The 25,334-nt window shown below is 39.3% G+C and overlaps 1 protein-coding gene across 16 annotated transcripts in view; it reads left to right on the top strand.

The window, feature by feature from the left end:
- Positions 1-25,334, top strand: part of ASPP (Ankyrin-repeat, SH3-domain, and Proline-rich-region containing Protein) — a 504,012-nt gene that overhangs the window by 88,874 nt on the left and 389,804 nt on the right. Inside the window, exon 1 of one of the 16 annotated variants that reach the window (XM_067775886.1) lies at positions 15,703-15,864. The exons of the other annotated variants lie outside the window; for them this stretch is intronic. The gene's annotated coding sequence lies outside the window, so the exon portion shown is untranslated. Of the gene's footprint in view, positions 1-15,702; positions 15,865-25,334 lie in introns of those variants that run through there. 16 annotated transcript variants of the gene reach the window in all.

The following is a 25,334-nucleotide window of genomic DNA, read 5'->3' as shown; positions in this document are numbered from 1 at the left end:
ACCACTATTATTTTCTAAGATTAATATGGTATGTGTATTTAATCGTGCTCTTTTTATTTAGTTGATTTATGGAAAAACGGTGTAACTCGACTTATACCATTATTCCACAAATCCCCTGAATTGTGCTATGAAATGAAGAGCCCTGGTTTAGATATTCAAAATTGTAGAGGACAATAATTTGACAACGCTCGTCGTTGGAGCGTATTAAAATATAAAATAAACAATGAAAAAACTTTGAAGACATTGTCAGCTACACGCTGGGAAGCACATTCGAATGAGACGAATGCAGTTTAAGATTCATTTGATATCATATTAGAGGCTCTAGAAATCATTGCTGATGATGAATCACAAAATATTTATACTCGTTATGTATGTTTCATGTGTATTTCATGGAACTCTATTTTGACTGCTATGCGTTCAGTGAGTAAGTTATTGCAGATTTGCAAACGTGTGGTTTTTTGTACGGATCGTTAGAAGAGAGTTTAGTTTCATTCCGTGAAAAGTTCAGTGATTTCGAGAAAAACAAAACAATTATTACCTAGTGTAGGTTATACAGAAATCATAAAAGGTACTCGTCGTAGAAAAAACCAACCTAATGACGGAAATGCTCCAGAAGTCCAGAAGTAGAATATTCGCCTCGCGATGATTTTAGGACAAAAGGTTTCCTCGAAATCATCGACAATCTTCACAGTGCAATCAAACGACGTGCGAAAGTGTGTATGGAAGTTTGAGAGAGATTTGCATTTCTCATCAACTTTTCTCTGAGTGATGGAGACCTCTACGAAGCTATAAATAACTTAGTTCGTTTTTATTCTAGAGATTTGGATGAATTTTTCATTGAAATGAAACAATTCTAAGGTTACGTGAACTCCAGGTACACTGATGCATAAACACTCATAGTCATTTGTATAAGACTCTAATGGAAGTTCAATTAGCCGATGTATTTCCTAGCACAGAAATAGCTCTTCGGATTTTTTTTTAACATTAATGATCACAAATTTTTCTGCCGAACGATCCTCACGCAATTAAAAAGAATCAAAGCTGCTGAAAGAGCTACAACGCGACAAGAGCGACCGAGATGTTAGGTATACTTTGCATTGAGTCAGATTTATTGAACAGATTCGATACTGATGATATAATTGATGAATTTGCCTAAAAAATGTAGAAAACGACATGTTTAAAATGTAGATAGTAATTTTATTGATATTATTACATTGTGACAATAAAATTTTTATGAAAGATATACGTTTGTATTTTTTAATCGGAAAAAAGAAGGGCACGGACGTGAAAAAAGGGCCCCCTAATTGATGGTTGCCTTGGGCCCCGTTGAGAGTTAATGCGGCCCTGCGTAAAACGTACGGCTTACGCAGATTACTTTGCAATTATCATAAGTGGAAAGTGCCTTCCAACGATTAGCTCTTTATTGGATCGGGCACTTCGGGATATTCATACCTAGGCATCTAATGTCGGGTTGAAAACCAATGCGGAGAAGATGGATATGGTCTTGTTTACAAAGAGATACAAGGTCCCAAATTGGAACAGGCCTAAGTTAGGAGGGGTGACCCTACAGGAGAAACCTTGCACATAATATATAGGAATCATCCTAGACAGTGAGCTGTCATGGAGACTTAACGTAGAGGAGAGGGTGAAGAAGGCAGAGTACTTCTTTTTGACACGGATCAAGGAGCAAAAGAGTACAAAATCACAGGAGGCGTCCCACAGGGATCTGTTCTCGGTCCAACGCTTTGGAATGTAATGTATGACGGGGTGCTAAAGATAGATCTACCAGAAAACAGGCAAATTGTGGGATATGCTGATGATATTGCAGTGGTAGTAGTGGCCAAGAAACTGGACCTGCTTCAAGCATTATGTAATGACGCCGTAGCAAAAATAAAGGAATGGCTGACCAATACAGGACTGGAGTTGGCTAGCCAAAAGACGGAAGTGGTATTAGTAAGCTCCAAACGGTCGGCGAACGAGTTAGTCTTAACTGTCGGGGATCATCAAATCACCTCAAAGGATTCCTTAAAATACTTAGGAGTGCACATTGACTCTAAGTTAACTTTCAAAGAGCACTTCAGAGCGATGGGGGAGAAAATTACCAAAGTTAATGGATCACTTATGCGAATAATGCTTAACATTGGTGGTCCGAGCGAAGCTATACGTCAGCTATTGTCCACAGTAACCAGCTCAATAATACTATACGCAGCACCAGTGTGGTATGGATTTAAACAGACCCATCAAAAATATATATTAGCATCGTACCGACTTGCTTCTTTAAGAATAGCAAGTGCTTATCGGACGGTGTCCGACGACGCGATCCTGGTTCTAACCCGGAAAATCCCAGTGGACTTACTGGCAAGCGAAATGGCCGATCTGTATAACACTAATATCGAGCGACCATCTGAAGAAGACAAGAAAAGAGCAAGGACACAAACAATAGCAAAAAGTGGCAAGAACGGTGGGAGGCCTCGAGTAAAGGGCGTTGGACTTTCACACTAGTTTGGAACATAGCTCAATGGAATGAGCGGAAGCACGGCGAACTGAACTACCATCTCACGCAGATAATGAGTGGACATGGCGGTTTCAAAGAGTATTTATGGAAGCGTATGATAGAGGAAGATCCTCATTGCCCAATGTGTACCACAGAGTTAGAAAACGCAGAACACGTCATGTTCTACTGCCCCCGTTTCCACGAAGAAAGACTCACCTTGCATGGAGTCTTTGGGGAGGAACCTACCACGAGAAATTTAGTTTCACATATGTGCAACAGGAAAGAATGCTGGACTGCAGTGAGCTAAATGGCATTTATAGTAATGACACGCCTGATGGATGCTGAGAGGGAGCGCAGAGAAATGCGCATGCGAAGCAGTGGCGATTAAATGGACACTCAGAGCAAATAGCGGGAACCTGGACGCAGGGACAACAGTAGGCTCTTAAAAAATGAGAAATATGGAACGCCACCCTGAAGTAATGCGAAAGTGGTGCCGGGGTGGGCGACGGTTCCAGAACGGGGCTGTTTTTTAGTCTACGGACACACGGTTGCTGCGACGGCAGCAATTATGGTGCATTAGGCATTTTTCAGCCTCCCCGCAAAAAAAAAAAAAAAAAGGGTGAAGAAGGCCTCAACAGCACTTTATGCATGTAACAGAACGCTGGAGTGTACGTGGGGTTTATCGCTCTCTCTTTCTCATTGGGTTTTTACAGCGATTGTAAGCCCTATCCTATACTATGGAGTTCTTGTTTGGTGGAAAGCCACTTACCTCAAAAAATTAGATGGTGTATGTAGAATATCAATGCTTAGCATTACAGGAGCCCTGAAAACAACCCCGACGACTGCACTGTATACCATTCCGCACAGACTACCTTCTTTTTTTTATACTACTTGATTCCCTATCTGTGCTTCGAGGGAGACCTTAAGACCACATAGAGGCGATACATGTGTACACAGATGGTTCCAAAGTAGTGGAAAGAGTAGGGTCTGCGGGATATTGTGCAGATCCGCAAATAAACAGATCCTATCAGCTGCCAAGTTACTGTAGCGTTTTCCAAGCGGAAATATTAGCCATAACCAAAGCGGTAGAAACACTGGAAGAGAATAGGTTAAACTGCAACCGTATTAACTTCTATATTTACAGCCATGCAGCAATTAAGGCAGTAATCTCACATAGCGCAGAATCTAAAGGTGTGTTAGGGTATAAAAGGTCTCTGGAAAGAATCAGGACAGGGAGAAGCATACATCTATATTGGGTCCCAGGGGATATGGGAATAGATGGGAATGAAAAAGCAGATGAACTAGCTAAAAAGGACGCATCCCTTAAGGCTTGCTCCTTAGACGTCACAATTAGACTGGGAGAGATTAAGCGAAGGGGAGAGGTGCACCGTGCACATGATCGACCAAACGGGAAAGGCGTGGGTACAAGCACCGGGTTGTAAATTGTCGAATATTATGTTTAGGTTTTACAACCTTAGACTACCAAAATTGCTTCTATCATTAAAAAGAGAGGACTGTAGACGCATGACGGGTATTCTGACTGGAAACTGCCTTCTGGCGTCACATGCCTTTAAATTAGGCTTGGTCAGTGATAGCAGTTGTAGGAAGTGCGGGTTGGAGAGGAAACCATCGAGCACGTTTTGAGATCATGCCCTGCGCTTGCCATGCTAAGACTCCAGCTATTAGGAGTGATACAGGTGTCAGATCAAGAAGCAGCAAGTGGCTTAAGTCCTAGAAAGGTTGTAGTAATTGCCAAAAGACGGTTTTATTTTATAACATAGGTCCAGGTGTTTTATTGGGTTTCTCAGTTTGGTCGTTAAAACAAACTTCCTGGAAACATTACCGACGCATTTAGTCTATGTGAGGTCCTCATGGATCGGCCAGTTCAACCTAGCCTAACCTAATCTACTTTGATAATGTGACGTCACTTTTAGCTTTCACATTCTGAATGTTGTGCACTGACCCGTGCATAGCTCAATCTCTACTCTGGATCACTATGTAGAACATTTTCAAAATTAGGATTCGACATTCGAAAAAGGCAAAAGTGTCATCAGAGTAGACAATCTGACCGTGCCACTAATATAGTCTATATAACAAAATAAAACAACACCTCAGTTGCTCGAAGTTAAAAGCACTGATGATCCCTTACCAGGTATCTGCAATGTGTCCGAACTGAGGAAGTTTACCTGAAAATATTTGCATGCAACCAACTGGCAAAAGATCATTTCATCTTAATTTAGGTCAAAGCTTTGGTGAATTAATTATTTGTGTGTATAATGTTTGCGGTATCATTAACACAATTCTATGACACAAATTTTGCCTCAGTCTGCGGTAGCTAACCGCAGACTTGTAACCAAATTGACTTTCATTGCAAATATGCTGACAGTTCGGAAACCGCGTAGAGCTCATATTACTTACATTTAATTATTAGATATGTGCAAATGTGAAGTATATCGTGAAGGTAAATCTAAGCAAACATATGCTATGCAAAATGCATTTAAACACGTACATATGCATAGGTATTACAAATGGGGCATTCTGCAAAAAAGTGGCAGATTTATTTTGAATTTTCATAGTATTTTTCTTAAATTAACTTACAACTTTTAGATGATTCACTGTGTTAGGCAAGATTGAAAATTTGTTTGAATATTTTAATCAAGTCTATTGGCACTTCCTTAGAGGAAATCAAGACTGAGCTTCTTTTCAAATCTGTAGGGTGCTGCAGTTTAACAGTACTGAGGGTTGATACCCTGGATTAAAAAACATCTTAAGTATTTAGATGTTAGTTGTCGAGGCACTTAAATTTGGGACATTCGGCTATTTAAGTAGGAGCGGCCTTCGTGGTGTGTTGGTAGCGTGCCCCGCTACCGCACCGAAATGTGCGTATGTCCGAAGCAACATCAAAGTTAGGAAAAAAGTTTTTTTTTTACCGGAGTGGCGCTCAGCAGTGTATTTCTGCCATGAAGAGCTTCCTAGTGAAAATTCATTCGCCTTACAGCTGCCATTCGGAATCGGCATAAAACACATAGGTACATTCCCGTCAAATTATAGGGTAAAAAGCTTGACGATGCGAGTCCCAGCCTTATTCTAATCGGAGCTAAATAGCCACGAAATTTTTTCTTTCGTATATTAAGTTACGGCAGTCATCCCTAATTCATGATTACTGTAGCCACTCTGCTTCTCACAACTAAGAGCAGGTGTACGCTTTCCCTGCAGAAAAATTCAGAGTCGGAAAGAGGTCTCAATTCGCACAACTTGACCTACCTAACGCAGTTTATCGGTTTTTAGTTACTGAACTTTTCATTAAATACTTCGAAACACGCCGCTTTTTGATAAACACTTTGTAACGACCTTTTTCGACACCGTCTACGAGTCCGAGTTATATATCAAGACAGATGTAAAGCTTGCCGAAAGACGTATCAACCTTTATATTTGTTCCTCGAGAGAGTTCTTTTCCTTTTTAATTCCCTCCTCAGGCCAAAGAAGCACATGTTGATTACAGAGACTGTATATCTTGTTAATGATAGAATATTATAGACCGGTGTATAGTAGAAGTCACACTGATAAGGTCCAATGATGTCCGCTCTGGCGGTAGGTACTGCATGAGAAATGAGTTTCCACTGCTCGGTTGTATTTCTTAGCCAGCTGGAAAGTGGGTTGCTACAAGACTATGGTTCCAGTCGACATTTGGACTTCAAGCAAATGGCACTCATTCACAACACTTGTGATATGGCTGTCGTTGATAGCGACGTGATCTGTTTGGCTTCCTGTTCTTCGATCAGGAGACGCTTAAGTAGCTCAGTGTTTATATTTGTGCTAGAAGCTGGTGACCATATTTCGAACCATAGCGCAATGCGAGGGGCTTTGTATTTTTTTAGTATAAGCCGTAAGTTAGAGCACAATTATTTATTATTTATTTATTGAAAAAAATTTAAACTTTGAAAAACTTGCAAAAAATTAAAAAAATGTTTTTATATTTATCTTTCTAAATAACGAAAAAATGTGATTATCAAGTTAGGCTCTGTGCTTAACAAAAATTTTTTTGTCATTAATTTTAGTGAAAAATTAAAAAGTTTGCACATGACGATGCTTGCTAGGAATTGTTTATGAACTTAACTTCTGCATCAGCTACCATTCCGCGTGCTGACTCGATTCTCGATTATACCAGCACTTCACTGGTGCCTCTATCCGCTCAGGCTTTAATTTTCTAGTAATTTGCTATTCCATTTATATACCTACACTTTGGTACGCGTACACCATATTTTTTAGATCCAATTCGTGTGGTATAGTTTTAGGCGCGATCAACAGAGCTTGATCTGCTACATTGGCTTTCCAACAATTCGTTATAAGCAGTACTTCCACTGTTATCCAACCAAGAAGACCGGAGTGGTGTGGTGGTAGCGTACTCCGCTTACCATACTCCATACTGAAGCTCCTGGGTTCACGAGCAAAGCAACATCAAAATTTTAGAAATAATTTTTTTCAATTGATATTAGAGAAAAATTGTAAGTTTACAAACGGCGATGGTTACTAGGATATGTTTCTGAATTTCACTTCTTCATCAGCTAGCTTTTCGGGAGCTGAGCGTTGAACTCGAGTCTCCAACATTCATATCAGTGCAAGCCTTTTAGCTGCTACGCCATATGAATGTTCCATTGTTCGCTGTACAATTGGTCTCTAAGAGTTGCCTTTTCTTGTTTATATTCCTTTGGATCACCATGTAGGCACATACACTCTGTATGTAGTTTATTCCTAATGGTGTGGATATGATTTTTAGGCGTGCTTTTGAAAGCAATATGAGCAAAGCTCGCTAATTAAATACATATGATCATAATTTTTTTCAATTAGAATCAAGTTTTTCTAGGCGGGGTCGCCCCTCGGTGGTATTTTGGCAAACATTTCCAAGTATATTTCTGACATGAAAAGCTTCTCAGTGAAAACTCATCCGCCTTGCAGTTGCCGCTCGTAGTTGGCATAAAACATGTAGGTCCCGTCCCGCCAATTTGTAGCAAAAAACAAGTAAGGAAGGCTAAGTTCGGGTGTAACCGAACATAACATACTCAATTGAGAGCTATGGAGACAAAATAAGGAAAATCAATCTGGGGTAACCCTGGAATGTGGTTGTATAACATGTGTATCAAATGAAAGGTATTAAAGAGTATTTTAAGAGAGAGTAGGCCATAGTTCTATGGATGAACGCCATTTAGGGATATCGCCATAAAGGTAGACCAGGGCTGACTCTAAAATTTGTTTGTACGATATGGGTATCAAATGAAAGGTGTTACTGAGCATTTTAAGAGGGAGTGGGCCTTAGGTCTATCGGTGGACGCCTTTTCGAGATGTCCCCATTAAGGTGGACCAGGGGTGATTCTATAATGTGTTTGTACGATATGGGTATCAAATGAAAGCTGTTAATGAGTATTTTGAAAAGGAGTGATCCTTAGTTCCATAGGTGGACGCCGTTTCGAGATATCCCCATAAAGGTGGACCAGGGGTGCCTCTAGAATGTGTTTGTACGATATGGGAATCAAATGAAAGGTGTTACTGAGCATTTTAAGAGGGAGTGGGCATTAGGTCTATAGGTGGACGCCTTTTCGAGATATCGCCATTAGGGTGGGCCAGGGGTGACTCTAGAATGTTTGTACGGTATGGGTATCAAACGAAAGGTGTTACTGAGCATTTTAAGAGGGAGTGGGCATGAGGTCTATAGGTGGACGCCTTTTCGAGATATCGTCATTAGGGTGGGCCAGGGGTGACTCTAGAATGTGTTTGTACGATATGTGCATCAAATGAAAGGTGTTACTGAGCATTTTAAGAGGGAGTGGACATTAGGTCTATAGGTGGACGCCTTTTCGAGATATCGCCATTAGGGTGGGCCAGGGTGACTCTAGAATGTGTTTGTACGATATGGGTATCAAATGAAAGGTGGTAATGAGTATTTTAAAAGGGAGTAATCCTTAGTTCTATAGGTGGACGCCTTTTCGAAATATCGCCATTAGGGTGGGCCAGGTGTGACTCTAGAATGTTTGTACGATATGGGTATCAAACGAAAGCTGTTACTGAGCATTTTAAGAGGGAGTGGGCATTAGGTCTATAGGTGGACGCCTTTTCGAGATATCGCCATTAGGGTGGGCCAGGGGTGACTCTAGAATGTTTGTACGATATGGGTATCAAACGAAAGGTGTTACTGAGCATTTTAAGAGGGAGTGGACACTAGGTCTATAGGTGGACGCCTTTTCGAGATATCGCCATTAGGGTGGGCCAGGGGTGACTCTAGAATGTTTGTACGATATGGGTATCAAACGAAAGCTGTTACTGAGCATTTTAAGAGGGAGTGGGCATTAGGTCTATAGGTGGACGCCTTTTCGAGATATCGCCATTAGGGTGGGCCAGGGGTGACTCTAGAATGTTTGTACGATATGGGTATCAAACGAAAGGTGTTACTGAGCATTTTAAGAGGGAGTGGACACTAGGTCTATAGGTGGACGCCTTTTCGAGATATCGCCATTAGGGTGGGCCAGGGTGACTCTAGAATGTGTTTGTACGATATGGGTATCAAATGAAAGGTGGTAATGAGTATTTTAAAAGGGAGTAATCCTTAGTTCTATAGGTGGACGCCTTTTCGAAATATCGCCATTAGGGTGGGCCAGGTGTGACTCTAGAATGTTTGTACGATATGGGTATCAAACGAAAGCTGTTACTGAGCATTTTAAGAGGGAGTGGACACTAGGTCTATAGGTGGACGCCTTTTCGAGATATCGCCATTAGGGTGGGCCAGGGGTGACTCTAGAATGTTTGTACGATATGGGTATCAAACGAAAGCTGTTACTGAGCATTTTAAGAGGGAGTGGGCATTAGGTCTATAGGTGGACGCCTTTTCGAGATATCGCCATTAGGGTGGGCCAGGGGTGACTCTAGAATGTTTGTACGATATGGGTATCAAACGAAAGGTGTTACTGAGCATTTTAAGAGGGAGTGGACACTAGGTCTATAGGTGGACGCCTTTTCGAGATATCGCCATTAGGGTGGGCCAGGGGTGACTCTAGAATGTTTGTACGATATGGGTATCAAACGAAAGCTGTTACTGAGCATTTTAAGAGGGAGTGGGCATTAGGTCTATAGGTGGACGCCTTTTCGAGATATCGCCATTAGGGTGGGCCAGGGGTGACTCTAGAATGTTTGTACGATATGGGTATCAAACGAAAGGTGTTACTGAGCATTTTAAGAGGGAGTGGGCATTAGGTCTATAGGTGGACGCCTTTTCGAGATGTCCCCATTAAGGTGGACCAGGGGTGATTCTATAATGTGTTTGTACGATATGGGTATCAAATGAAAGCTGTTAATGAGTATTTTGAAAAGGAGTGATCCTTAGTTCCATAGGTGGACGCCGTTTCGAGATATCCCCATAAAGGTGGACCAGGGGTGCCTCTAGAATGTGTTTGTACGATATGGGTATCAAACGAAAGGTGTTACTGAGCATTTTAAGAGGGAGTGGGCATGAGGTCTATAGGTGGACGCCTTTTCGAGATATCGTCATTAGGGTGGGCCAGGGGTGACTCTAGAATGTGTTTGTACGATATGTGCATCAAATGAAAGGTGTTACTGAGCATTTTAAGAGGGAGTGGACATTAGGTCTATAGGTGGACGCCTTTTCGAGATATCGCCATTAGGGTGGGCCAGGGTGACTCTAGAATGTGTTTGTACGATATGGGTATCAAATGAAAGGTGGTAATGAGTATTTTAAAAGGGAGTAATCCTTAGTTCTATAGGTGGACGCCTTTTCGAAATATCGCCATTAGGGTGGGCCAGGTGTGACTCTAGAATGTTTGTACGATATGGGTATCAAACGAAAGCTGTTACTGAGCATTTTAAGAGGGAGTGGACACTAGGTCTATAGGTGGACGCCTTTTCGAGATATCGCCATTAGGGTGGGCCAGGGGTGACTCTAGAATGTTTGTACGATATGGGTATCAAACGAAAGCTGTTACTGAGCATTTTAAGAGGGAGTGGGCATTAGGTCTATAGGTGGACGCCTTTTCGAGATATCGCCATTAGGGTGGGCCAGGGGTGACTCTAGAATGTTTGTACGATATGGGTATCAAACGAAAGGTGTTACTGAGCATTTTAAGAGGGAGTGGACACTAGGTCTATAGGTGGACGCCTTTTCGAGATATCGCCATTAGGGTGGGCCAGGGGTGACTCTAGAATGTTTGTACGATATGGGTATCAAACGAAAGCTGTTACTGAGCATTTTAAGAGGGAGTGGGCATTAGGTCTATAGGTGGACGCCTTTTCGAGATATCGCCATTAGGGTGGGCCAGGGGTGACTCTAGAATGTTTGTACGATATGGGTATCAAACGAAAGGTGTTACTGAGCATTTTAAGAGGGAGTGGACACTAGGTCTATAGGTGGACGCCTTTTCGAGATATCGCCATTAGGGTGGGCCAGGGGTGACTCTAGAATGTTTGTACGATATGGGTATCAAACGAAAGGTGTTACTGAGCATTTTAAGAGGGAGGGGGCATTAGGTCTATAGGTGGACGCCTTTTCGAGATATCGCCATTAGGGTGGGACAGGGGTGACTCTGGTATGTTTTTGTACGATATGGATATCAAATTAAAGGTATTAATGAGGGTTTTAAAAGCGAGTGGCCCTTAGATGTATATGTGAAGGCGTTCTCGCGATATCGACCAAAATGTGGACCAGGTGATCCAGAAAATCATCTGTCGGGTACTGCTAATTTATTTATATATGCAATACCACTAACAGTATTCCTGCCAAGATTCCAAGGGCTGTTGATTTCGCCTTGTAGAACTTTTTCATTTTCTTCTACTTAATATGGTAGGTGTCACACCCATTTTACAAAGTTTTTTCCAAAGTTATATTTTGCGTCAATAAACCAATCCAGTTACCATGTTTCATCACTTATTTCATATTTGGTATAGAATTATGGCATTTTTTTCATTTTTCGTAATTTTCGATATCGATAAAGTGGGCGTGGTTATGGTCAGATTTCGCCCATTTTTTATACCAAGAAAAAGTGAGCTCAGGTAAGTACGTGGGCTAAGTTTAGTAAAGATATATCGGATTTTGCTCAAGTTATTGTGTTAATGGCCGAGCGGAAGGACAGACGGTGGACTGTGTATAAGAACTGGGCGTGGCTTCCACCGATTTCGCCCATTTTAACAGAGAACAGTTACCGTCATAGAGTCTATGCTCCTACCAAATTTGAGAAGGATTGGTAAATTTTTGTTCGACTTATGGCAATAAAAGTATTCTAGACAAACTAAATGAAAATGGGCGGAGCCACGCCCATTTTGAAATTTTCTTTTATTTTTGTATTTTGTTGCATCATATCATTACTGGAGTTGAATTTTGACTTAATTTACTTATATACAGTAAAGATATTAAATTTTATGTTAAAATTTGAATTAAAAAAATTTTTTTTTAAAAAGTGGGCGTGTTCTTCATCCAATTTTGTTAATTTTTATTTAGCACATATAGAGTAATAGTAGTAACGTTCCTGCCAAATTTCATCATGATATCTTCAACGACTGCCAAATTACAGCTTGCAAAACTTTTAAATTACCTTCTTGTAAAAGTGGGCGGTGCCACGCCCATTGTCCAAAATCTTACTAATTTTCTATTCTGCGTCATAACGTCAACCTATCTACCAAGTTTCGTCGCTTTATCTGTCTTTTGTAATGAATTATCGCACTTTTTCGATTTTTCGAAATTTTCGATATCGAAAAAGTGGGCGTGGTTATAGTCCGATATCGTTCATTTTAAATAGCGATCTGAGATGAGTGCTCAGGAACCTACATACCAAATTTCATCAAGATACCTCAAAATTTACTCAAGTTATCGTGTTAACGGACGGACGGACGGACGGACGGACGGACGGACGGACGGACGGACGGACGGACATGGCTCAATCAAATTTTTTTTCGATCCTGATTATTTTGATATATGGAAGTCTATATCTATCTCGATTCCTTTATATATATACAACCAACCGTTATCCAATCAAACTTAATATACTCTGTGAGCTCTGCTCAACTGAGTATAATAAAAGGAGCGCGACGCAAATTGGAAGATAAGCTTGGCCTAATATCTTTTCGGAGGCTATGTATAATGCCTCATAGATATTCTTGCTTACGTACATATGTATTTAAACAAAATTGTAACATGTGCACTCAGTATGTGCAAATTTACACATTTCAATTTCTTTTCCAAAACGTGTGTTTCCTTCACAAAATGGTGTCAAAAAAGTTCGCAGCTGCAATTTGCTGCCCTGTCAAATTGTTGTCAGATGCGCTATAGCAATGAATTTCACATTCCTTTAAACAAATAAGCTGCAATTTTGAGGGGTTTCAACTCACATTTCCAGCATTCACACACGCTTATGACCCTATTCACATTACATCTCTGTTCACCGAACAACAACAGCTAAATAAAATGCGAATAAATAAGAAGAGAAGAAGGAACTTGCGATGTGCATCAACAATTGGGGAGAATTACTTTTTGGCATTCTAAACTTATTCATATTTAAATTTTTTAAATCATTTTTTTTCATTTCTTATTCCTTCTTATTGCGGTTCTTTTGTTTTTGTTTCCAAAGTCCATTTCATCTGATAAAATGTTATGTTTTCACACACAATTACGGAAATTGTAAGAGATGCATGCATTTTTATACTCAGCGTGCTTTGCACACAGAATATATTAACTTTGATTGGATAACGGTTGGTTGTACAGGTATAAAGGAATCGATATAGATATACAGCCCTGTTCTGAATTCCGATTCCGATAAATTTTTTTCGGAATCGAAATGGATTGGTGTTCTCAATTTCGATTCCGACCAAAAATTATCGGTCTGAAAAGTATTGCCTCAGAGCAGTCCGAATGAAAATTAATTGGCAGATTATACACCAATGTTGCGATATTTGTCTTTCAAATAATTTTTTTTTTAATTCTTCATTTTATTTGGAACAGTGATGTGTATTTTTTTGTTTAAATTTGAGTTAAATTGGCATAATAAATCTTTCTTTAAAAACTTCTATGAAGAAATCTATTAGGCAAACAAATCGATTCTGATCGAAATGAAGTCGACCTGTTCTGAATTCCGATCCAGCGCATTTTTACGATTCGCACGCACAACAGCACGTCTTCTTGCGTCTGCGCATCCCAAAACCATACCTGCAGGCATTTTTTTAATTAAAATAAAGTTTTATGATACTTAAACCAAAACACATAAACAAAAACAGCTGATTAAACTGGTTATCGAACCGGAATGAAAACGATTCGAAATCGACTTCGAATCGATTTTTTACAATCGGAATTGAGAACACCAAATAGAAACCGAGTCGAAATTAATGTCGTTTTACTTTTCATTCCGAGTCGGAATTCAGAACCGGCCTGATAGACTTCCATATATCAAAATCATCAGTATCGAAAAAAAATTTGATTGAGCCATGTCCGTCCGTCCGTCCGTTAACACAATAACTTGAGTAAATATTGTGATATCTTCACCAAATTTGCTACACGAGCTTATTTGGACCCAGAATAGGTTGGTATTGAAAATGAGCGAAATCGGATGATAACCACGCCCACTTTTTATATATAAAACATTTTGGAAAACACAAAAAAACCTGATTGTTTAGTAAATAATACACTTAGAATGTTGAAATTTGACATGTGGACTGATATTGAGACTCTTGATAAAAATTTGAAATTTTTTTTTACGTGGCCACCGCCCACTTGTGATAAAATCAATTTTACAAATATCATTAATCATAAATCAAAAGTCGTTAAACCTATCGTAACAAAATACGGCAGAGAGGCAGCCTTTACTATAAGGGATGCTTTGAAGGAAAATTAACGAAATTGGTTAAGGCCCAAGCCCACTTTTATATAAAAGATTTTTAAAAGGGTCGTGGACGAATAAAATAAGCTATATCTTTGCAAAAAAGAGCTTTATATCAATGGTGTTTCATTTCCCAAGTGTATTTATAACAATAAATGGGAAAATTTCAAATTTAAAGAACTGGGCGTGGCACCGTCCCTTTTATAACAAATCAATTTTATATGTTTCGGAAGCCATAACTCGAAGAAAAATTAACGCATCGTAATAAAATTGGGTACACAAATGTTCCCTATAGCAGGAAACATTACTAGAAAAAATGGGCGAGATCGGTTAAAGACCACGCCCACTTTTATATAAAAGATTTTTAAAAGAGTCTTAGACGAAACTAATAATCTATGTCTTAGTGAAAAAGAGCTTTGTATCAATTTTACTTTCTAAATTGAATTAAACACTAAATTGGAAAGCACTAAAATTCTTGAAAATGGGTGTGGCACCGTCCCTTTTATGACAAAGCAATTTTCTATGTTTCGGGAGCCATAACTCGAAGAAAAATTAACGCATCGTAATAAAATTGGGTATACAAATGTTCCCTATAGCAGGAAACATTACTAGAAAAAATGGACGAGATCGGTTAAAGACCACGCCCACTTTTATATAAAAGAAGTTTAAAAGGGTCGTAGACTAGAATAATAAGCTATAACTTAGCAAAAAATAGTTTTGAATCAATGATATTTCACTTATCAAGTTTTATTGTAAGAGTAAATGGGGAGAGGGCGGTGCCACGTGTTATGTAGAAAAGTAATTTATCTGGCATCAAATGTACAACTGAAGCTTACGCTGAGTATATAATGTTCGGTTACATCCGAACTTAGACACCTTTACTTGTTTTTTTTTTGTTGCCTGTACTTGAAACCAAGTATGAGCAAAACTTTTGGGAGTCAAGTTGAGGCAGTAAAATAAAATAGTGAAGATTGTCGAGTGTGAATAAAATATGAGTGTGTGTATGTATGTATAATTTAGGTGTAACAAGAAATTACCGTCAATTTAGATTTCAAATTTGAAAGCGGAAATCTTGAGAACATCTGTGATGTAAATTACATTCGCAATTGTGGGAGAAAAAAAATTTTACTGAAATTGTTTAAATATAATGGAGAATTTGATGCCAAAAATAATTGACTGTGAATTTTGATAGGACAATTACTTTATCATGCCTAACTGGGGTGGTGGGTAATAGCTATAAAACTACTTTTTGTGAATAAGATTACTATTTGGCATATACTCATACATACAGTCACGAAAAAATCTCACAATCGAAAATTCATCCAGAGATATAACGCAATGATCCATAGGAGGAATGTTATACTAAATTTCCTAAAATGGTGGGTCCGAGAACTACCCTGGAACACATTTTTACGAAGTCATCACTGAAACAAACCGAATAAAGGCGTGAAATTATCTGCAAATAGCCTCGTTATAATCCGGATATAATTTCGTCGAAATTGTTTTGTAAGTAAGCCGAAAATTGATTACTTTTCAAAAATTATTCAAATCAAAATCTATATAAATCACGAAACATACACACATATTTTATATACAGGATGTCCCGAAACTATACCGGAAATAAACCCACAACGATCCGAAGTTAGACTCAAAATAATTGCTTTTATTTTGAAAGAGTCCTGAAAAAATCCGAAATTATAACAAAACCATATATGTAAATAAATAAATGCATAGCCAATTTGCGTCGTACTACTTTAACCCTTCTGCGTCATTAAGGTCATTTGATGACCTTTTCAAGATAAAATTGCCGATATCTTGAAAACGAAAAGCATTATTAAAATTTCCTGTTACCTTATCCTAAATAATATTATTTTACATTTAAATTGACAAAAAAAAAAAAATTATTTTTTTGCATTAGTAAAAAAGTTATTCATAAACTTCCTTATTTGCCATTAAGGTCATCTTATGACCACAGGCAAATTAATATATACAGTTCAAACAACCATTGAAGCAATCGAACAATTTTGTATTAACTGTTACTCAAATCCACAAAAATACCCTAAAATATAAAGAAAAATGTTGGGTGTGCTTTCTCAGCGCCATCTGTGATTTCGGCATAAGAATAATATGAATATAACAGCTGTTCCACTTTTTGAATCCGAATTCGAATTTATATATGAGTAGGCTTTGCTTTGATAGATGATTTCAAAAAAGTAGCCGTTTTGTTTTAGATAGTTATAGTAGGCTGTGATGAATTCAAATGAAATAATTTGAAACAATAGCTGAGAGACCAAAAAGTACATATATGTTAGTAAACTGTTTCAACTTGGCGGAGCAAGAAGTTTTTGAAAGTGATAAAGTGAATTAGAAAATTGTGAAAAATATTGAAAGCATGGATAGACCTAGTGTAAGTGTTATTTTCTATTTAGTGAAACGCAACATATTGTTGAAACATTTATTTTGTACAGTGTTCGAGGTTATGTACTGAAAGGCAACTGCAGCAAATGGTAGATGAGATTTTCGATATTGATGATGATATAGATGATTGCAGTGATGTGAATGATGAAACCTTCGAAATTGAAGAGATTTTAGAGGATGAAAGCTCTGATTCTGACTCTGATACCCAATCTGGGCATGGATATGAAGAAAATTCAGCATCATACAGCTCAAAAGATAAAAGTGTAGTGTGGTCGTTATCGCCTACTTTACCGGAAAGATCAAGGGTAACAAAAGAAAATATTATTCCAGGAAAACCTGGAATCACACAGTACGCTTCGCATCGTATAACTTCACTCAAAAGTTCATTTGACCTTTGCTTCACAAAGCAGATGAAAAAAAGTGTAATAGAGTTTAGTAACATGGAAGGTACTAAGAAAAGCCCTGATAAATTCAAGAAAATAGATAAAATTGAGTTCGACGCCTATCTTGGCGTATTGCTGTTGGCAGGTAAAGAACTAAGTTCAAGACAAAATATCCCATGATTTTAAATTTAACTACTTCATACAGGTGTTAACAGATCGCAATCTGAAAGCTTATGTAGCCTTTGGGATGAAACGCACGGAAGGCCAATATTCCGTAGTATTATGTCCCAGGGTCGTTTCAGTGAAATGAGTAGAATTCTTCGCTTTGATGATAAAGAAAACCGCAGATCACTGAGACCCACTGACAAGCTGCCACCCATTCGAATTTATATCAAAAATGGGTTGAAAATCTTCCCTACTTGTTTGCACCGTACGAAAATGTTACAGTAGATGAACGCTTAACCCCTTTCAAGGGAAGATGTCCATTTATGGTTTACATGCCCAGTAAACCTCATAAGTACGGTTTGAAAGCTTGGGTAGCAGTCGATGTCCGCACGAAGTTCTGTCTGAATTTTCAAATATACTTGGGAAAAGAGTCAATAAACTCACAGCCAGAAAGAAACCAAGGACAGCGCGTTGTTCTGGATCTGGTGAGCTCCTGCCCTGGCCGTAATATAACAACAGATAATTTTTTCACAACGTACGAATTGGCGCAAGAACTACTCAAACGAGATATTACTCTTGTTGGTACGGTGCGAGGTAACCGAAGGTTCCTTCCAGTATGCAGTACTAAAAAAGAGGATCGTAAAATGCCTGTATTTTCAAGTAGATTTTTCTTCAGCCAGCAAGTTTCGCTGGTACAATATGTTCCTAAGAAATACAAAATTGTCACAGTTTTAAGCACTCTGCATCACGGAAAAGATGTGATTCCAAGCAATCCAAAAAAGCTACCAGAGATTATTTCATACTACAACAGCACGAAAGGAGGAGTAGATACAATTGATCAATTGGTAGAAACATACTCCTGTAAAAGGCAAACAAAACGATGGCCTGTAGCTTTGTTTAGCAATATGATTGATATATCTGCTCTCAATGGATTTGTTTTGAAGTGAACCCCGAATGGAATTCGTCCAAAACTTATAAAAGGAGGCTTTATTTAGAAGAGCTTGGATTAGCTCTCGCGTTTGAGCATATACAGCGTAGAGAACGTGTTCCAAGATCACAAGCATCGGCATCAATTATCCAAAAAATGAGAACCGAGTCTGAGCAACCAAACACACCAACGACTGAGCCTAGCCGTAAAAGGAAAGCGAGTCAAAGAGTACCTTGCGCTATCTGTCCATCGGGTAAACGTCGGAAGACTTATGAGCACTGTAAAGTATGTGGAACTGCTGTATGCCCTCAGCATCGGACTACGGTCTCTATCACAACGTCTTATTGCGGAAACCATGCTCGATAAACTTAAAAATAATTTCTTTAATGAAATAATATGAAATCTTTTTATTTTAATGTGTTTAAACATGAATTGAATTTTTTTTAAACCTATGTTATAATTTTTGGACTGAAATATATGCGTGGTTTCGTGACCTTAATGACTAATTTGTAGGTTTTTCTTAATAATGCAGAAGGGTTAATTTTTCCTACAAATTGGCGGGACGGGACCAACGTTCTATGTCTTATGTCGAATCCGAATGGCATTTGCAAGATAGATGAGTTTTCACTGAAAAGCTTTTCATGACAAAAATATACACGGAGTGTTTGGAAAATCACTGCCGAGAGCGACCCCGGCTAAATCAAATGGGGTTACCGCAAATTATCTGTCTGGTCGGCAAGCACAGGTGCAATTCAGGAACGTAACATCCAAACCAAGAAGAATTAAACAAGGGGTGCCACAGCGTGGGTCGTATACCCACTTTTGTTTAATTTCTACATATCAAAGCTACCTTCACCACCAGAAGGAGTCAAGATCGTTTCCTACGCCGATGACTGCACAATAATGGCCACAGGCCCAAGCCCACAGATCGATGAGCTTTGTAACAAACTTAACAGTTATATCCACGATTTCTCCAGTTCCTTCGCTTCGCGAAACCTGACATTGTCGCCGAATAAATTATCGGCGACCTTATTTACAACATGGACGCGCCAAATTTCGACCATATTGAACATCCACGTCGATGGCCCACGCTACCGACTGTGTTATACCACAAAACTTGGGTGTGACGTTCGACCAGGATCTGTATTTTGGAGAGCATGCAGCCGCAATTGTACCGAAAATCCAGAGTAGTAATAAAATCTTCAAATATCTTGCAAGCACTACTTGGCGTAAGGATAAAGAAACGCTCATTACCACTTACAAAGCAATTGGCCAGCCGATTGCATGCTACGCGTCCCCGATATGATCGCTAAGCCTCCCATTAAGGGGGAAATGAATTGCTAACCATAAAAGGTCCTACCAAATGTATTGCACTCAAGCTGCCCAAGGGCTTGAAACTTGTTGCAGTTGCTAGCGCCATACTTTCGCTCATTTGGTCTGCAGGTGAGATGTGCATAATGGCACGCTCCCGTTATACTGATCATTGATAATCTGCAATGCTCTCAAGTTTTTTGGTAAATTTATGTTTTGTCTAGCTCCCCACCAAACTCGGATCCCATAGTAAATTTTGGGCTTAAAAGTCGCCGTTAAACTCCAATGCAACAGTTTGGGCGATAGGCCTCACGTGCAAGCTAGTATTTTCTTGTATGCATACAGTGCCATGGACGCTTCCTTCACTCTTGTTGTAGACACCTGCATCTGCTGACTATAATAACTGAGACGTCATCTGCATATGCCGTGAGGTTGACTGGTCCTCTATCAAATCGTCTGAGCAATTGGTTGATAACCTGCGTCCACAGCATTAGTGATAATGCCCAACCATGCGGCGTTCCTCTGTTTATAGATTTTGTGGCTCGCATAGACCCTTTTGCGACGTTATCATTTTGCTGCTTTACATAGTTCCGATCCAAATTTTTTAGGCAAGATGTACATATTTCAATCAGATCAAACTCCTGGTGTTCCACAGCTATCTCTTTTTATACTCAGCTGGGCAGAGTTCACAGAGTATATTAATTTTGTTCGCATAACGGTACCCCGTAACAGCATAAACTAATCGAGATAGATATAGACTTCTGTTTATCAAAATGATCTGGGCGAAAAAAGAAATTCATTTAGCCATGTCCGTCCGTCCGTCTGCCCGTAAACACGATAACTTGAGTAAATTTTGAGCTTTCATGATGAAATTTGGTATGTAGGTTCCGGGGCACTCATCTCAGATCGCTATTTAAAATGAACGAAATCGGACAATAACCACGCCCACTTTTTCGATATCGAAAATTTCGAAAAACCGAAAAAGTGCGATAATTCATTACCAAAGACGGATAAAGCGATGAAACTTGGTAGGTGGATTGACGTTATGACGCAGAATAAAAGCTTAGTAAAATTTTGGACAACGGGAGCAACAGCGCTCACTTTCAAAAGACGATAATTTAAAAGTGAAATGCAGTTTGCCATTGGTGTAAACATGTTATGCTAAAGACAATAGTGCTTCAGTCACATTCGATTTTATATAGTAATAAATAAAATATAAATACATGGCGTGACACAACTCTAAAGAGAATTTAGGCCGAGCTGCTCTTCCAATTTGCGTCGTGCTCCTTTTATATTTTTTTCCTAAACATTTGCGGCACTATACCTGTGTGTTTTACGCCGACCCCGTACCGCATTTGTAAGGCAGGCGTGTTTTCTATGAGAAGTGTTTAATGGCAGAAATACATTCAGAGTGTTTGCCAAATCACTCCACAAAGGCTGTTTCCAAATTTCTGATGTTGCTTTGCCCGGAAGCTGAACCCAGGATCTTCGGTATAGTAGGCAGGGACGCTACCACCATACCCCAACTATTAATTTCTCTAGAGTTTTAAGAAAAAAAGATGCCAAACTAATAAGCCTGATTACTTGCGAGTGCAGATGACTGGTTCGTCATGCTTACGGTATGATGACTTATCGAACCATTCTTCAGTTTTATACAACCCTCAAATATTGTTCTAAGCCATTGTACAATCGTTGCACATGCAACATAGCTAGATCCGGTGATTCTAAGTAGGCAAAAGACGCTGTTACACAATTCTTCAGCATATTATCCTGATGAAACCGTCTGACTATCAATGTGTGACCATTTCCCGTCCTCCTTTTTCATCAGTTCCTGGACTTTATCTCCCTTAGATAGGACTTTATCAGACTTGCCGCTTCGCTTTTTCCACCAAGCCCTGTTTCACCTGCTGATTTCACGTTCAAATATCCCCACCAAATATATATTCTTCCAGCAATCCTCAAATTCCGTAACATTTCCAGTTTGAAATTGAACTGAATGAACAGAAGCCGTATAGAACTCATTAAATTTTTCGAATATAGAAAAGATGAACAGACCCTTAGGTTGGGTTAGGTTAGGTTCAAGTGGCTGCCGTCCGCATCGGTGCGGCATACGTAGGCCTTTATAGGCCCATTGTGATACCACACGGATTTGTTCATACTCTCCTAATCAAACCACTTCGTTGAGTTTGTAAAGCTAACTAAGCGTCGTGTATTGACCTCAGCTATATCAGTCAGATCTACATGAAACATCTTGTCCATGAAACTTTGCCTTTTTCTACCGAGCGCTGGACATTCGGAAAGTAGATGCGTAACAGTTTCAGGCTCTTCTTCATTGCCACAGCTTCTACAATATTCATTAAATGGAGCATCAATCCTTTCCGCATGCGGTCCAATACAGACGTGACCAGTGAGAAGACCCACAACTAAGGAAAGATCCCTCTTACAGAGGGTGAGAAGCTCACGCGATCTCTTCTCATTTCATTCCGGTCATGTGAGTTTTGCCGTGTGGGATCTGATGCTGCCACCTAGCATCCATCATGATGCTTTCACCTAGCTCCTGCTTCTATCAGGGGAGTCTCCTTTATTTTCAGCTTGCAGGTGGATAGCGGCACGTGGAAGGGAGGTACCCTTTCCTGCAAGCTCACCCGCCATCTCGTTACCTGGTATGCCCCTATGCCCCGGAACCCATACCAGATGCAGAGTAAACTATTCAGGCATCACGTTAAGTGATCTTCCACAGCCTACTACAGTTTCAGAATTAGTTGTGACTGAGTCAAGGGCTTTACGCGCCTTCTGCCTTAGATAGTACACAGCATCTTGTATGCACACAAGCTCGGCCTGTAATACGCTAAAGTGATCAGGCGAAACGATCTTTGTATGTCCAATCGTTCCGAATAGACGCCCCTTCCGACCTTGTTATCCAGTTTAGATCCATCTGTGTAGATCTGAATGCTATCAGTGGGCCAATCTGGGTCATTCACACACTGTTCCCTCTCAGGGATTAATATCGCTTATCCCTTGTTAAAGCTGGTATATGGTTTGCAGAAATCTATCTCTTCTGGTACGCAGAATCTGTCGGGAATCTCGGTATGGTTGCAGTGAGACCGTGTGGACAGTTTCCTCATCCTAATAGCTGCACATGCCTACTATATCTATGGGTAGTAGGTTCAGTATTACATTCATAACATCCGTTGGCGTTGTGCCATCATAAGGGACATACCCCATTTCCGTCCAATTGCCCCTTTTCATGTGTAGTGGGCAACCGTGGCCTTACGGACCGTTCCGTGATGTTTTGTGTCCAATTCGATTTCTTATCAAGTGTGACCTCTAGATAGTTGGCGGACTCACTTTTCTTAAACGCTGTGTTTGCAAGCACCGGATTTGGAAGAGGTGGTATCTTATACTTCCTCTTAAAGAGCACCAGTTCCAGACCCTTACATCCACAACAAATTAACGACTCGCTTATACTTAACACAAGATGCTGATTATGTTAGCCCACTTAACTTCGAGCAGTGTTCCAACTCTGGTTTTATGGCAGTATACAATAGATCACATTATTAGTTTGAAAACAAATAGAAGTTAATTAGTGGGGTACGTGTACTTTTCCGTATTTAATCATTAAATATAAATTAATACCATATTTCAACTGTGAAAATACATTTACGTATTAGGGTGGTTCAAAAATTTAAAATTTTTTTAGAGACCTAGCGACTCTCCTATTATGTTACATATAACAAAAAAATAAACTACGCAAAATTTCAGAACTGTAGAATATATGGAAGGCAGTTCTGTAAAATTGATTTAGAAAGTTTTTTTTTTTTTGTTTTCAGGATTCAGAAGTTAAACATTCTGAGATTTTTCAGCATAAAATTATTGAATTGTAAAATTGTTATAAAGCTTCAAATATAAATTTTGGAGCAAAGCACTAGTCCCGACTAAATATACGACGGATTGGATTGAAAAACTATAAAATGTACGTTCACTTTGGCTACTTTTAAAGAAAAATAAAGCCTGGAGAACTGAGCGACAAATGATCGTTTTATCTCAAGACAAAGTCTCGCGGTAGGTATGCCTGTCGTAAGAGGCGACTCAAATACCAAACTGATTCAAGGGATTGTGTAGCGCAATATATAGCTTCTCCATCCCAATTGTCAACCTCACCTATCCTTGGCGAATCCTGTTTCATTAACAACTGAGGCTCTGGCGACCACAAGTTCCTCATGGCACTAGGGAGTGGGGAGGGCGTTATTTCCTAGAAGGTTTAATGTGGTCATATAAATCGTTCCCGAGATGGTCGAGCTAGTACTTCAATGGTGCTTTGTTACCGGAACGTACCGGATCTATATCCGGCAAAGGACCATCAATATCGATAGCATTCCCCAAAGCCTTCGGGGAGTGTATCGTTAATACAACAACACAAACAGTATATTAAAAAGCAAGGAGGAGCACCAGAAAGATTTGAAAAAGAAGAAAAACAAAGATAAATGCCGGATGCTGCTGCAAAATCTACGTCTTCTTCTATTAGTATACCCGATGTTGACTTAGATGATAGTTCAAGTGTTAAAAGCTATACAAAAATGGTGCTGATGATGAATTATGTATATCAACCTTCTTCCAAAAAAGAATTTGAAAAAGTTTTATTAAGCAAGAACGAAGATGTTTCTGTACCAAAGGTTTAAAACTTTTTGACATGAATGTGGCAAGGGCTTCATACCGGAATAAAGTTTTCGATCATGAGGCTATAAAGGCCGAGCTACAATGAAGGTTTTCAGATAGATGCGTTCAACGCAATTTTATGCCATAATCACGCAAGATGTTGCGTTGTCAATATAAAGAAACTTCAAACTTAGCAATTGAAACATATTTCGTTTATTTGAAAAGGAAATTTCCCGAAGCACTGTTGGCATATTCTCACTATGAAACAAAGAGACTTGCTAACATACATATTTTCTCTCCTATTCATATGCTATAATGTAGTTTTGAACGATAAAAACCGTAGAAAATTACAACTGGGAAAAATAATTCCACTGGCATAGTGTGAAAGCACCCTTAGCCAAAGCAAGTGTCGAATTCTACTTCTTATGCTTTGCCTGCAACAAAAGTTGGAAGTTGGCTACTTTTTCATATAAGATGGTGCGAATGTCGCTCGATCAACAGTTCTAAATAAAAATACGTGCAATATACTCATCAGTCATGAGATTGTGATAAACGTATCTATGCGAAAAACTGCTAATGTGACGGGGCTTTAAGACTTATTCCTATTCCCGCCGCTCTTCACCATGATCAGCCAGCATTTCAGCTACCAAGAAGTTCATTAACAAGGTAACGAGAAGCAGCAAGGCACATTTTCGACAGATAAGATGTCTTACCCAGAAGATATCAAAGAACCAATTTTTGTTAATTGAGACAGCGAAATATTGCCTGCTATTTTAAGTTCGAGTATTTTTTTTTCAATTTTTTCTCCTGCAGAAGCTCTGTTAAGAAATAGTGCAATGGAATCTTTGCTACATCATCTTAGTAAGAAAGGTAAGTCTCGATATGACTACCTCGAACTTATTGAACTGGCGAAGTTGGTGTTGGGGCAACCTATATGAAAAGTTGATTGGAGAGCACCTGGTCCTATAGATAACGCTCGTAGGATGGCAAAGCATATAAATTGTTTCTTGTCATGCGCGTTACCTTTGGACATATTTATCCATTTTGAAGCATTTTTGTACGTAAAACGCTAGATATAGACTACAATCAGCAGTAACACAGCCTTAAGTGGCCTA

The sequence above is a fragment of the Eurosta solidaginis genome, chromosome 3 (assembly GCF_040869045.1).
Source record: "Eurosta solidaginis isolate ZX-2024a chromosome 3, ASM4086904v1, whole genome shotgun sequence".
Taxonomy (NCBI): domain Eukaryota; kingdom Metazoa; phylum Arthropoda; class Insecta; order Diptera; family Tephritidae; genus Eurosta; species Eurosta solidaginis.
This window is presented reverse-complemented; position numbering and strand designations above follow the sequence as displayed.